The sequence below is a fragment of the Talpa occidentalis genome, unplaced genomic scaffold, assembly GCF_014898055.3.
Source record: "Talpa occidentalis isolate TD23 unplaced genomic scaffold, MPIMG_talOcc4v2.1 talOcc4.12, whole genome shotgun sequence".
NCBI lineage: Eukaryota > Metazoa > Chordata > Mammalia > Eulipotyphla > Talpidae > Talpa > Talpa occidentalis.
The window spans coordinates 17,171,099-17,185,716 of record NW_023601212.1 but is presented as its reverse complement, the minus strand read 5'-3'; the positions used below and the strand labels follow the sequence as shown (position 1 = coordinate 17,185,716).

General features: G+C 37.3%; 1 protein-coding gene across 3 annotated transcripts in view; it reads left to right on the top strand.

Moving 5' to 3' along the window:
• Nucleotides 1-14,618, top strand: part of SIK3 (SIK family kinase 3) — a 214,899-nt gene that overhangs the window by 17,688 nt on the left and 182,593 nt on the right. Inside the window, exon 1 of one of the 3 annotated variants that reach the window (XM_037505331.2) lies at nt 10,054-10,103. The exons of the other annotated variants lie outside the window; for them this stretch is intronic. The gene's annotated coding sequence lies outside the window, so the exon portion shown is untranslated. Of the gene's footprint in view, nt 1-10,053; nt 10,104-14,618 lie in introns of those variants that run through there. 3 annotated transcript variants of the gene reach the window in all.

Sequence of the window (14,618 nt, the reverse complement as noted above, 5' to 3'; positions counted from 1 at the left end):
GCAAACAGTTTTCTGGGATCTGACATACTTAGTTTTGGCTTGACATCCGAAGTTTTTTTTGAGGAACACTCATTTTATAATTTGTGTATCTCTAGGAAAACATACATTTTTTTAAAAACATTCTTCTAAAGCAGAATACCCAGAGAGGGAAGGTTGCAGAAAAGGCATAAATTGTGTTGGCACCCAGGTCTGATGTCAAAGTAGATAGTGGGAAGATATTACTTTAAAGTGGTGTACAGAATTTAGTTGAGTGACCTTGATTTCTTACCTTGTGCATGATACTTCTTTCTTGTGGCATGCAATGGTAGATGGGTTCACTGGCTATAACTTGGGTGAAGTTGGGGGTTACACTGGAAAATAATCGCTTTCCTTTCCTTTGATGTAGCCTCCTTTTCCCTGTAAAATATTAGAAATTCTTAAAGTCAGAAATAGAGCATTCTCTTGGGGTTTTCTGTCATGTCTTTTTCATTCAGTAACCAACGTTAGGGTCTTGTGAGGATTAGAGAAGTTTCAAGCAGAGAAATGTAATGTCTTGGGAACTGAGCTAATGGAACAGGGCACACTTATTGTGATAAAATCCTTGCTTTCTTTTCCATTAGAACATTATTCTAGAGTGCTTTAGTAAAACTCTTAATTCTAAATAACTGCTAATTTAAGTGTATTTTCAGATGATTGCCTATTTTCTTTTAAAAAGAAAAGAACCAATGGTTTTGTTAAGTTCTTTCAGACGTTTCCTCAATAATCCTAGCCATGGATTTTAGAAGTGTTAAGTAGAAAAGTACTCAAATAGGTTTGTTTGGGACTCTTAGTCTCCACCCTGGAATTAAGTACCTCTGAAAATAACCCTGGAATAAAGGGTTTTTGTATGGCAGGACTAGTTGACTTACATGATTCTTCCTTTTGCAAGTTTTCTTTTGCTTTTCCTTATTTGTATTCTTTATTTTTTTCTTGATGCTAGTCTTAACTGAGAGATTTTTAGGCAGTTAACTGTCCAGGCACACAGATAGGAAGCTTGTTAGTAGATGTTATCTCTTGTTGATTTGTTACTCTTGAGATTTACTGTGCTTGCAAAACACCTGTCCATATTTGAGCTTTGCTAGGTGGTTGGATTTTGTGTTTGACTGAAGCTTTGCTGCAAAGAAAGCAAATAACTATTGGAAAAAGGAGTAAAGGGAAAAGAAGGAGTCAGCAAATTTCTATATACTTTCATTGAAGAGATTTCCCAATTAGAAAGCTTTTGTAGGTTTGACCTTTTTGCACTGAAGTAACCCAGCACTTCATTATGTATTCCATTGAGGTTTTGGAGCTCTGTGGCAGAAACTTAGAACCAAGGTTGAATGTGAAAGGAATATTCAGAGGATGAAGCTCATAGTCAACAAAGTGCTGCTTCATAGGCTGGGTCCAAAAATAACCTGCTCGCCATAGAGGAGCAAGGATGGAGGTGCTCTGGCTGCAGTTTCCAGTAGTGTTTTAGGTCATTTCAGCATGATTAAAGTCATGTTGAAGGTAGTGTCATTTAAAGTTTTGGTTTGGGAGAATTTTGCCTTGGTAAATTTTGCTTACCCCTCCAGGAAAGAGTTAATTTTTGCAAGAAATACTTTTTCTGCTAGATTGGAGGAAATTGGCATAATTTAATCTTCTCTAAATAGGGGTATGGTCTGTGTTATTATTGTTTAATCATTGGGACTTAAATTAATGATTTGTTGGGGTGCTCTGGTGAATCTTGAGTGATTAAGAGGCAGAACTCAGTCTTTGGTTCAGAAAAGTTAGTGGAATAGATGTCAAGCTGGCAAATATGGTTCAGAGGACCCTAAAGACAGTAAGTTTTGAGAATTTATGTATAAGGTGAAGTGCAGAAATGCATAGCACATAATTAGCAAGTCAGGAAGTTTGGCTAGAAGGAATAAATGAACACAAGTCACTTAATGAAATGAGATCATGGAAGCGAACATAATTTGTTTTAGGTGGTGGTAATTATGTTGAGTCTGGCCCAGGAAATGAGTTGTCAGATATGCTGCTGTCTTCTTAATGGTTTATATTATTCCTCAGGTTTATAGTTGTTTAAAGAAGTGATTTTCCTACCCTATCTCGTGGACTAGGTGTTCTAAATCTTAAAAGCTCCGAAAGAGTGAATATAGTCAAAAGTTTTCTCCCCATGCACATCCCATAGCCATCCAGTTCCCCTTCTAGTGACTGTTTTTTTTAAAGATTTATTTATGCATAAAAATACTGGGGTACAGGCTGGAGTTGTTGGGGAGGGGGTGTGTGTATGTGAGATAATTCACCAGAAACAGAGTGGGGAACAGAACAGGCAGATCTACTAAAATACACTGCTGAGGGGAGCAGTGGATGAAACACGAGGTCTGCTGCACCATGAGGGTTAGCTCCCTGGCTAGGGATTGAACTTGTGCTGTACTGCAGTGGCTGTGGATAGCTTCATAGTGCTGCGTCTTAACCCCTTGTGCCACCAGGGAGACCCCCCTTTTGACTATTGAGATTATCAGTCATGTATCTTGAGATATTTTATGTGGATACAGGTAAATGTGTTCATCTACTACTTGTCCCTCTGTTAAAACACATTGTAGTAAACTATACATACTAATTTGCATCTTTTTCACTGTTAATATCCTGAGATTATTTTATGTAATTATATAAGGAATTTTCTAATAAAAAAATGCTGTACAGTAGTCCCAAGAAAGGATGTATTGTATGTATTTTTAGTTAGTCCACTTATGGTTGTCATATTTGACTTACTTCCAATCTTTTGCTAGTGTAAACAATACCAGAGGATTTAAAAATATTTTAGGGTTTTATATTAAAAAGTGAATTTTAAGTCATAATAGAAACTTGTTATATTCATATTTTAGAGATGTATAGTATGCTCACAAATATCTTATTTGAGCCTTAACTGCAATCCTGTTAGAGCAGCCCAACGTTTTACACAGAAGGCAGTTGATGTCTCTCCAGAACTATTGGGTTGTTGGAAGAGTCATGACGTATTTTTTCTTTGAAAAACAGAAAATATATGTCATGACTTTTCTGACAACTCAATAGTCTGAGTGACAGAGGTAGAGGTAGAAGAACCAACAATGTCTTTCAACTTCTATTTGTGTACTTTTCCACTTTACCCAAAATGCAGATACTGTTGTGAGGATGTAGGGAAGTGGTGGTGGGAGAACAAGAGGAAATAAACCTGAGTTAGGCAAAATTGAAAGAGAGAGGGATGTAGGATATGCCTGACATTCTAAAATAAGGTTCTCATTTACCAGGGGAGGGACGTGCTAGGCGTCAACCTGTGACAGAGACATAAAGACACTTAGGCACTGGCAGAGCATTGTGGGTTGACTGCCATGGTGGAGTATGGTAGTATGCAAGCCAGAACATGGTGGTTCTTGAGAAACCAGCAGTTTTTCAAGATCTGTGAAGAATACATTTGGCCCAGGCTATGACATAGAAACATGCACTAGTGAAAACAGCATTTCTTACAGGCCCCAGATTTAGAGGGGATGACTGTGAACTAGTAGCAAGGAAATGGCTGGAATGGTAGTCAATTTTGGCTTCAAAACTGAGGACTAGTAGAGAGCCTTCTTTTCTAGAGATCAGATGAAACAATAAAAGAGTAGGTAAGTCATCTCATGATTGAACTAGATATAGTGAGGCTGATTCATGTTTTCATAAGGCAGTTAACACTATTTGGAAATCCAAGAATAGGCCTGGTCATCAGCCTTCCATAATTACCAGATGCTAAGTGCCTGCTATATTTGGTATATTTCAAATAATTCATGCAAACCTTTCAACAACTTTACAAAGTACCTGTTATATCTAGTTTCCATTGGGGAAACTGAGGTTAAGTGAGGTAACTTGTCCAAGGTCACATATCTTGTAAGTGGTTGGGCTGTGATTTATAAGTGGGTCAGTATGACTCCAAGGGTCTTGTTCTTTCCAAGATGTGAGGTGTTAGGTACCCAAACTGAGCACTGGAATTCTAAGTGACAGTCTTTTTTTTTTATTTATTTATTTGTTTGTTTTGTTTATACAAGCACTGGGTACAGTCAGAAGCGCGGGAGGGTGAGAGAATCCACCAGAGCCAGAGCGGGGAGCAGAACAGGCAGAAGGACCGAAGTACACTGCTGAGGGGAGCAGCGGGCGGCAGGAGAGGTCTGCGCACCATGTGGGACCCTCCAACGGTGGCCGGGAAGCAGCCGGGGATCGAACTGGCGCCGCAGAGGCCGCGGGCAGCTTCGCAACCCAGCGCTCAACCGCTGCGCCACCGGGGAGGCCCTGAGCACTGGAATTCTAAAGAACCAGACAGTTTGCCTGTAGGATGATTTGGGCTAAAAGAATAGAGGGAGTGCTAACTAAGGAAAATGACCCTTGCGACCATTGGAGCTGTGAAGAGCTGGCAAAACTCATTCAGGAATATCCACATAATTTAAATTAATGTGCTTGCCATGCATATGTAGTTATATGATAAACTCTTCAATATCCCCTACTTCCATTAGATTGCAGTTCCTGAAGTTCTCTATAGAGATGTTATAGCTGCTACTGAAGACCATAACTGGTGGGATCTTTAAGTGTGTGTGTTTATGTAGGGGAATGCCTGGGGTATCTGGAACCATGAACTCCCATTGTGAAGTTTGAGGAATGAGACTCTCCTTGACTTAACAGTTTTTGGCTTATATACTTTTAGACTCAGCTAGACCTTATTGCCCTCAATCTTTTAGCATTAATCTACAAAATATTGGAGAATAATTTTTGGATACTACTTTTGATGTACTTCCAATGACCATTGTAGGGAAATGCTGATATGGGAGTTGACATTTTAGTGAAATAATCACTTGGAAGCTGTGATTCAGCCTTAATCACTGGCTATTCCACAAGGTTACACTCACCCATCTCACACCTTAATTGTGGAGAGTCTCAGACATTTGATTACACAACTACCAAAGGAGACTGACCTTTGTGATAACCTCGCTACGTTTCCAGATAGTTAAAAATATTTGGGAAGAAAGCTGTTCATCTATATTAGCTAGTGGTACTAACTCTCCTTTGGAGAGGTGTTAACACACTTTCCAGTTTATGCCCAGTAGTATTAGAGAGATGACCACCAGGGAAAAAATGGTCTTTTATACTTTTTTATTAGTGTTCCTAAACAGTGGAACCATTATGGAATGTGCTTTCTGAACTTACTCATTTTAATGCATAATATGGGATTAATTTATATCTTTCTTGGCTGACTTTTAAAACCATGGATGGTTTGGGTTAATTCTGTCTTACCTAATTTCACATCATGTTGTGTTTCCCATTGTCTCATGAAATTGCCATATTTAATCTTTTTTTTTTAATCAGTATCTAGAATGCCTAATCTTTTTTCCTTCCTTCCCCGCCTCTCCTTCTTTCTTTCCTTGATTTATTCACCAGTGTTTGTCCACTGTGTGCCAGTCACTGCCCGGCTTTGGGATGGAGTGTGAATGAGAGAAACATGGCCTTTGCCCTCTTGAGCTTACATGTGTCCTAGTGATAGATTCCTATCCTGCCCTGCCTTCAAGGTTCAGCTCTTCTTCTTACCTTCACTTCACATAGTTCTCTTTGGCTGTTTCCAGTCCTTGCCAATGCACTCCTTTTATGAGCTACACTACTTAAAATTTGCTTCCCATAGTTTATTGATAAAAGATCACACATGGTGAACACTTAGTCTTATTTTACTACCTAGAAACTAAGTTCTCTAAAGGCAGAGACTGTCACATTATCTTTTGCCCTCCACAATGTGGAGCCTGAGTAATTGGATAATCCAGACTACCCTGTTGAATGTCCAAGTTACTCTTGGGGTTTGGAGGTAGAAATGAAGATTATGCATTAAACACAAAATTCTCCCCAGTTTGTCCAAAATACCCCCCAGTTTATCTGCTTCTGTTAATCTATGTTGAAAAGAATGAAAATGCCCCCACCAATTCTGTCTGCATTTATAGTATTTTCTAGTGAAGGGTTTGCATTTGAGGTGATTATTGCACAGCTTTTTATCTGGTTTTCCTGTAACTAATGAGGGATGACTTTCATGTCTAAGGAATGTAGCTAACCTAATGTTGGTATCTCAGCCCTGTGCCTTTAATCTTTTGTGATTCTTGAAATCCCCACCATTAATTCATTACAAATGGGCTACTGACAATGTAATAACTTAACATTTAAAATCATGCTCCTCAGAAAGTTAGTAGAAATGGAAAATAATCTTTTAAATGTGACCTACCTACATTATTCACATTTATATAATGTTTGAATTCCAAACTATTTCCAAGTAGTTAGTGAAATGTGGCAACTCCGGAGGAAGGAGGCTGTCATTGAATGTAATGTTTTTCTGTGCTAAAAGCTCTGAGGTAATGGCAGAATTCAGTATTGGGAATAAGAAGGAATATTTTCTTTATTAAGAAGGAGGACAGAAGGTATTGGGAAGAGGAAATGCTCTTCTGTCTACACCTAAAAATTAAGACAGTAAGGACATGAAATTGAAGTGGCCAAAGGCCAGGGAGCAGGAGAAAAGGAAATCATTTTTCCTCTTGAAGTAATCCTAGATCCTGACTTGAAGCAACCAGTTGCTCAATGTGTGTGTGTATGTATATGTTTGTACACAGACACATACACATGCATGTGGATGAAATAATAGGGACATTTGAACATGGACTAGATGTTTGATATTAAGGAATTATTATATTTTTAGGTTTGGGCAATAATACTGTGGTCCTATTCAAAAGAAAAAGCCTGTTAGAAATATATACTCAAGTACACATAGATGACATAATAAGATGTCTGATACCTTCTGGGGAGAGGAAGGAGCACTCAGGAGTATAGGTATGAATGGCCATGTATTTATAATGGTCGTAGTTGACTGATGGGTACAGAAGGATCATAATACTGTTTCTCTCTACTTATGTGTGTGTTTGCAACTTTTCATAATAAAGCAACACGCCCCTCAACCCAAAAAAATCCCCAGAGCCCAACAACTTAGATATAGAACTGTCAAACTTACCCCTTTACCTTCTTTCAAATTAACTCCAGATGGGGCAAGTGAAACCATAACTTCTGGCTGATGTTGCCAAATTGGATTGCAGTTCAGGTTTCCATCCCCTCAGGTTTGAATGCAGCCTCACTGACAACAGCAGACACTACTGTCTTCTCAACAGTGTGGTAAGTCATACTAGGGTACAAGTCATACTATTCATCTGTAAGGCTGTTCTGTTTGGTAGGTGAAAAAAAAAAGATGTAAGAAGCAAAACATTAGAAAATAGAAACATACAGTTTAAAATCAAATGCCATATTTTATAGTACTAAGTACTAGAAATTCAGAGAAAGGAAAGGACATTTTGTCTTAAGGGTAAGCAACATTTTTATTAGACCAGTGGACTTTGGGATCGCCTTTAAACGGAATATTGGAGTTGGATTGCTGGCAGTAGTATGGAGACGGAATGTTCAGAAAGGGACATGCTGTGTTTGGGGGAGAGTAGATGAGTTTGGATTGGTGTAAGATATTTTAGCTTGTTGGATTGGAGGTGGTTCACAAAGGATGTGAATTTTTAGATTTGGACTGATCTTAGGTGTGATAGGGAGCCATCTCTGTGGTGGAAACCATTTTTGACTCTTACAATACCTAATTATTAATTGGACTTCATGTTAATGCATTGGTAGTTGCAAGCTTTTGCATGGAGAGTATAACTTGACTGTATAGCCTTTGAATTCTTTTTTGCATAAATTCTTTATTTCTCTGTTGTTCCCAAAGGCCTTTTCAGGCACAAGAAATAATATTTCTATTTTAAAAGGGGGAGGGACATGAAGGCACTCAGTTAATAAAAAATCTTAATAAAGTGTTTGTGAGTCAATGGCAGATCTTGATTCATATCAGATATCTTGAGTTGGAGCTCCTTCTGCTACTTATGTGAAAGGTAGCTGTTTTTCCTGACTGGTTCTTTTTTTATTCACGGTATGTGGTACATGTAGGTAAGGTCTAAATGCCTTAGGCATTTACAGCTTTCTCTCTTCCCACCTTCTTCATACAAATATGTGATTTTTGTCCTTTATTTTTTATGTACTTTTAGGTAGTTTTTTTAGCAGGTCAAGTTGCAGCCCTTCATCTACCCCCTATCCTGTCAGCTTGTTGGGTGATCCTGTCAGCTGTTTCATTGCCATTGACAGATCTGCACAATGTTATGTCCCTGTGTAATGCTTCTGCTTGCTACTACTCTACATCTGCTTCCCCTCTACCCCCAAATTTATTAAATGGGCTGATAATCCATCCCAGCCTTTTCTGAGATTCTTTGTAAGAGTATGGAAGATTTGAAAGTATCTAGTAGTAGATATAACATATCTTAGGAAACTGACTTTCCCAAAAATAATAATTTAATATTCTTAGTCATTTTGATTGAGATCTAATTTGTATTCTATTATATATACCCATGTAATTACCACACAATCAAGATTTAGAACTTTTCTATTCTAAAAAGTTCTTTTGGTGCCCCTTGGATTCATTCCCACTCTGCTTATCCCCAGCAAACCTTTGATTGGCTGTTTGGTTAGTTTTTGTGTTTTCTGGAATTCATGTAAGTGGCCTTATCCAGGATGTACTCTTCTTTCATCATCTTCATGTTTTAGATTCATTTATTGTTGTTTCTCTTAATAGTTTGTTACTTGTTATTAATGAGTAGGATATTTGAGTATTGTTATTTTGTATGGATATAACAGTTTTTATTTATCCAGTCATCCATTGATGAATATTTAGATTGTTCCTAGATTTTGGCTATTATGAATAAAGCTTCTGTGAATGTGATGTGCATCTGTTTCTCTTGGGTAAATACCTTGGCTGGATGATATGGTTGGTAGGTGTATGTTAAACTTTTTAAGAACCTGACAAATTGTCTTCCAATAGCTATAATCATTACCATTCTGTCTAGCAGAGGCTGCGTTCTAGTTGCTCCATATCCTTGCCAATTCTAGTATGGCAAAATTTTAGCCATTCTAATAGTTGTATTGTCTTACGGTAATTTTAGTTTACACATTCCTATTTGCCTTCTGAATAACTTCTTTGGTGAAGTGTTTGTTGAAATCTTTTTGCCTATTTTTAAAATAGTTGGGTTATTTTCTTAATGTTGAACTTTGAGAATTCTTTATACATTCTGACATAAGTCCTATCAGATAAATGCTTTGCAAAGATTTCCTTTCAGTCTATGACTTATCTTCAGCAGTATTTTTGAAGAGCAAGAGTTTTTTTTTTTTTTTTTTTTTTTTAAATATTAAATTTTATTTTTATATTCCCCCATACAATTGCAAACACCCCATTCTGACCCCAATCCTTCCCCTCCCGCCCCCCACCCGAGCAAGAGTTTTTATTCTAGTTTATTCATTTAACTAGTTTATTCATTTATTCCATAACTCAAGCAGATAAAAACTGTCCTCCAGCTATTTCTTCAAATACTTGGGACAACTTCAATGTGTGGTTTAGTAGTCAACAGATTTTTAATAATACTTGAAAGAAAAATAATTTATGTGGAATAACATCCAATTATATCTAACATGGTTTGATAGAAAAACTATGTTTTCTAGTAAAGATTACATTCTTTATGTGATGTGCAGAAACTTTGATGGAATTAAAAAAAAACAAACAAAAACCTTACTCATGGAATAAACTTCATTAAATCAACTTCTGTAGTTTTTTTCCTTGAATTTGAAGGTATTGAAAGGTAATAGATTTGTGTAAAAATAGCCATTTTCAGTTATGACAGATATATCAATTTTGTTAAACTCCTATAGAGACTATTTTGTCTATGCCATACTTAAGTTCTGTGCCCTCAAATGAAATACAGTGCAAGGTTTGAAACTTCTCTGAATATTTTCAAAAGTTACTGTTATATGATTTGTTATAAAAAACAAAAAATGCATTCCTTCATTAATGAGATGTATTATTTAGTGTGATTATTCTCTTTATTTTGCTGTTTTCAAGAGCTCATTGTTGAGATTAAAAATTTAGCTTCACCCTCTCCTTTCAGTTTTTAAAGTAATGAAGTCGTTTGAGATTTATCAGAACAGGGCAAGAAGTCAAGCCACATTCTACTTTATGTTGGGTAAGTATTACTTGAGACAAATTATTTTCTTTGGGATTGATTCCTGAATTTTTTCTAGCATAGATATTTAGCAATTAAAAGTCAAGTGTAGGTCGGATATCTAATTTAACTTGAAGTAATATTTAGTGTTTTAAGAGATTTCAATTTGTTAGCCATTTAGTTCTTAATTATTCTGCCTTTTCTGTAGAAAGAACTTAAGCTGACATTTTAAGCTGCCTATTTCAAAAGGGGCTGTTAAAGGTGTAAGAATTGACAAATCAAGGACTGGGGAGCAGTGGCTAGTTATAAAATCTGGTAAGATAACAAGCTAATTTGTATTAATCTGAAATTGTGGCAGAATTTGTAGAAAATAAATGTGAGCTATGGCTAAAATGCTTATGGTAAGAGGCATTGTAGATGAACTGCAGGAATAGTGAACCTGTTCTTATCTAAATTTGAGAGTAATTTCAAAGAATAAAGAAAAAAGAGTTAAAGTGGGAGACAATAAATAGTATGCTGTTTCCACTTAAAATATCTCTCAGAGCATAGGATTATATATACATTTTGGTGGTTCCTTGACATAATGGAGTATGTTATAAATTGGAAAAAAACAAGCACTCTAAGTTCTTACAAAAATTCTTGGCAGTTACTGACAAATTGCACTTGAGAGCAAGCTTCGGTCTCAGCACAGGAGCGATTCCAACATTAAAAATACTGAAGGATTTTGACCTTCGCTTTGAACCTGCTTGCTCCTGACCAGTCTCTTTATGAATTCTTAATGCTGTACTTTTACAGGCACTTTTTTCCTAGATCTTTCTGAGATTGTGCTCATTGGTTTATGATAAAGTTGTCGGTGTACCTGAAGACTTTTCCTCCCTCCACCCTGGCTGAGCCTGAGTCGTGGAGTGAGCAATTGCTTGTCTGTGGTGTAAACATCACTGACAAGGCTTGGCTTTCTTTCTCTTGTACGATGAGGAATCTTGAGAAGCTTCACAGAGAAATGAAAACCTAATTATGCTCTCCTCCTGATAATTTCTTTTCACTTATATCTTTTTTGGTGAATCAGGCCAGAGGGATTGTTTGTCTTTTGAAAATGAGAAACTAGGTCTGGCAGTTTGTTTGGTTGCCTGTGTCCTGGCAGCTGGTATTTGATGAGCTGGGTGCTTAGTGATCTAAGTGCTGATGCTCTAGAAACCAAGATCCTGTGCCTGTTACATATAGGGTATAAGTAAGGAATCTTCTTGCCTCTGGGGGGGAATTCCAAGCTCACTAATTTATGGTTTCATTGTAGTTAGGGTCATATCTTCAGACATAGAGGTATAAATTTTTTTAGCTTAAACTGGTATGGATGACCATTTTAGACAAAGGCATGGGCGTTTAATTACAACAACTGATAGTTTTTATTTGTTACTTGAATAAATTCAACTCTAATGATATAAGAAAGTTAGTATTAGACATTCCTACATGTAATACATCTTGTTATGTATAGTAGTAAAAAAATAAAGCCTAGGGCCTCCCCGGTGGCGCAGCGGTTGAGCACTGGGTTGCAAAGCTGCCCGCAGCCTCTGCAGCATTGGTTCGATCCCCGGCTGCTCTCCGGCCACTGGAGGAGGGTCCCACATGGCGCGCAGACCTCTCCTGCCGCCCGCTGCTCCCCTCAGCAGTGTACCTCGGTCCTTCTGCCTGTTCTGCTCCCTGCTCTAGCTCTGGTGAATTCTCTCACCCTCCTGCGCTTCTGACTGTACCCAGTGCTTGTATAAATAAATTAAAAAAAAAAAAAAGCCTCTAAGATAGTCATCATAGCAGCTGAAAAATTCTAAATGTATTACAGACACCAGTAAAGCTATTTCCAATTCATCAAGAGCAAAATAATTTGATATTTTAACTTCAAAAAAGTTATAGACTTTTGCTGAAAAACTAACAGATTTGAACTACTTCGTGTGCTTTCACTACATAAGATGGTTTTTCATCCTTTCTCATATGTTTTACGTCTTAGTCATTTATTCTAGCAGTTTCCAAATTAGTTGAGGGAGTTAAAGTGGTAACCAAGTCACCTACATAAGATTTCCCTGCTGTGTATGTGAACCACTTTTTCTGGAAAAACCCTTCCATTGGCAGTCTTCTGGAGGACATACACTTTTTTCCACACTGAGTGATTTGGGGGGCTGAAGCTTGTGTTTAGTCACTGGTGACAAATGGCTCAAAAATTTCCCCAGGGTTTAGTGACCAAGAAATGATTCAGAATTGAAACTGAAGTGAATATGGAGTTACTTGCAGTTACTGTGAAACAGTTGCTATCTGTTACTTTTAGGCATACTTGGACACATGGGCTCCATTTGGAGCCAATATTTTGTGTTATGTTGCTAAATTTCTTTCTGGTTTAGACAATTTACTTTTGAAACTAGGTTGGAATTAACTTTAAATGGGGAGCCACTGAAAATTGAATATAGTGGCCCATTTGGGAAGAACAAAGGTAGGATGTCTTTACTTATTAAAATCTTACCATAATTTTGATAATGTGGGGATATATTTTCCAAATGTCATTAGATTTGAGGGTTAAGTAATTGTTGAGAAAACGAGGAAGTTTGTTTTTTTCTGCTGAAAACCTTACCCTTGTAAAAGGTAAAACTATCATTCAATTTTTTTCATAAACAAAGTAAAAAAGTATTTGTTGTAAAAAAGTTTAATTTAGATGAAAGCCCTTCTCTCATTCCCAACTTCACTCTCCAATGATAACTACTAAAAATTTGGTACTTTTACTGTACACACATGGGGTTTGTGTGGTTATTTTGTTCTGCAGCCTTTGTAACTCAGTCTCTTTGCCTTTGACTATGTAAAATCTACTTTATATCCCTTACCCCCATTTTTCTGTTTGTCTGTTGAAAGATTATTGTTTTCTCATTATGTAGAACTTTAAAAAATCCTATACATGGTTATTAATAGTTATAGTCCTTGATTATTAATCTCTTTGTTATGTATGGTATATTTTCTCTTTGCATGTCATTTGTCTTTTGTGGGTGTTTGTGTCATGTAATAGAGTTTCTGTGTTTTATGGTATGCTGAAGAAAGTAGGTGTCCACTTAAACATTTAAGATACTCTGTAATTTCTACTGTTTTGTAAATTTATTTCTAAGTTTAGGTTTATAAAATTCACTTAGAATATATTTTTGTATAGTGCAAGGATCTAACTTAAAAAATAATATTGATTGCTAGTTATCCTATAGTTTATCAGTTATCTATGTGCTTGAGATGGTCTTTTTAACATATAATAAGAGTACCTATTTGTGTACCTATACTGAATGTTTTAATTACTGTCACTTAGAGTATGTTTGCTAATTATTTCAATTAGTAGACTGTTGTAATTATCAGCAAATATTTGTACCATTCCAGTGTTTATGCTCCTCTTTTTGTGTTAATGTTAAAGAATAACTATGATGATGATGATAATACTACCTAAGACAGTGCTCAGTTTTGTATGCACAGAAATTACCTGGGGGATCCTGTTAAAATGCAGACTCACTAGGTCTGAGGAGGGCCTGAGTGTCTACATTTTGGACAAACATTACTTTGACAAATAGGGAGTTACTGTCTATTAAACAATTTGTTCTAGTCACTCTTCTAAGTACTTTACATGTGTGAATTCATTTAATCCTTTCTTTTTAAAGATTTATTTATTTATGCATACAAGAGGTGGGGTACAGGCCAGAGACCGGGTGTGTGTGTGTGTGTGAGGATTCACCAGAGACAGAGTGGGGAACAGAACAGGCAGACTGACTGAAATACACTGCTGAGGGGAACAGCAGGTGAGACAGGAGAGGTCTGTTTCGCCATGTGGGTGTCTCTCTGGCCGGCCAGGGATTGAATTCGCACGGCAGAGGCTGTGGATTGCTTCATAATGCGGTGCTTAGCCCCTTGCCCACCAGGGAGGCCCCATTTAATCTTTTTTTTTTAAAAATAGTTAGTAGAGTTCTTTTTTTTTTTAAGATTTATTTATTTTATTTATACAAGCACTGGGTACAGTCAGAAGCGCAGGAGGGTGAGAGGATTCACCAGAGCCAGAGCGGGGAGCAGAACAGGCAGACTGATGAAGTACATTGCTGAGGGGAGCAGCGGGTGCAGCAGGAGAGGTCTGCATGCCATGTGGGACCCTTGCCCGGTGGCCAGGGATCGAACCGGCACTACAGAGGCTGCGGGCAGCTTCGCAGCCCAGAGCTCAACCGCTGCACCACCGGGGAGGCCCCATTTAATCTTCTTAACTCTATGATTATTATCCACAATTTACCTGTGAAAACTGGATACTTAGAGAAGTTTCTAACTTGCCCAAAGTGACATAACCAGTAAGAGTCAGATCAAGTCCAAGTAGTTTGTACCTTTAACGTCTTGAATATATATTCTTCCTAGTAGTGGACATTTATTTTCTCTTGTGTGACTCAAATGGTAATGCCCTTAAAGAAACTTGTTTTTTGAGCCGCTTAAGAAAAATTGTGCAGTAAATATAGAGAATGCTCATGTATCCCCTTAAGTCCTCTTATCTTC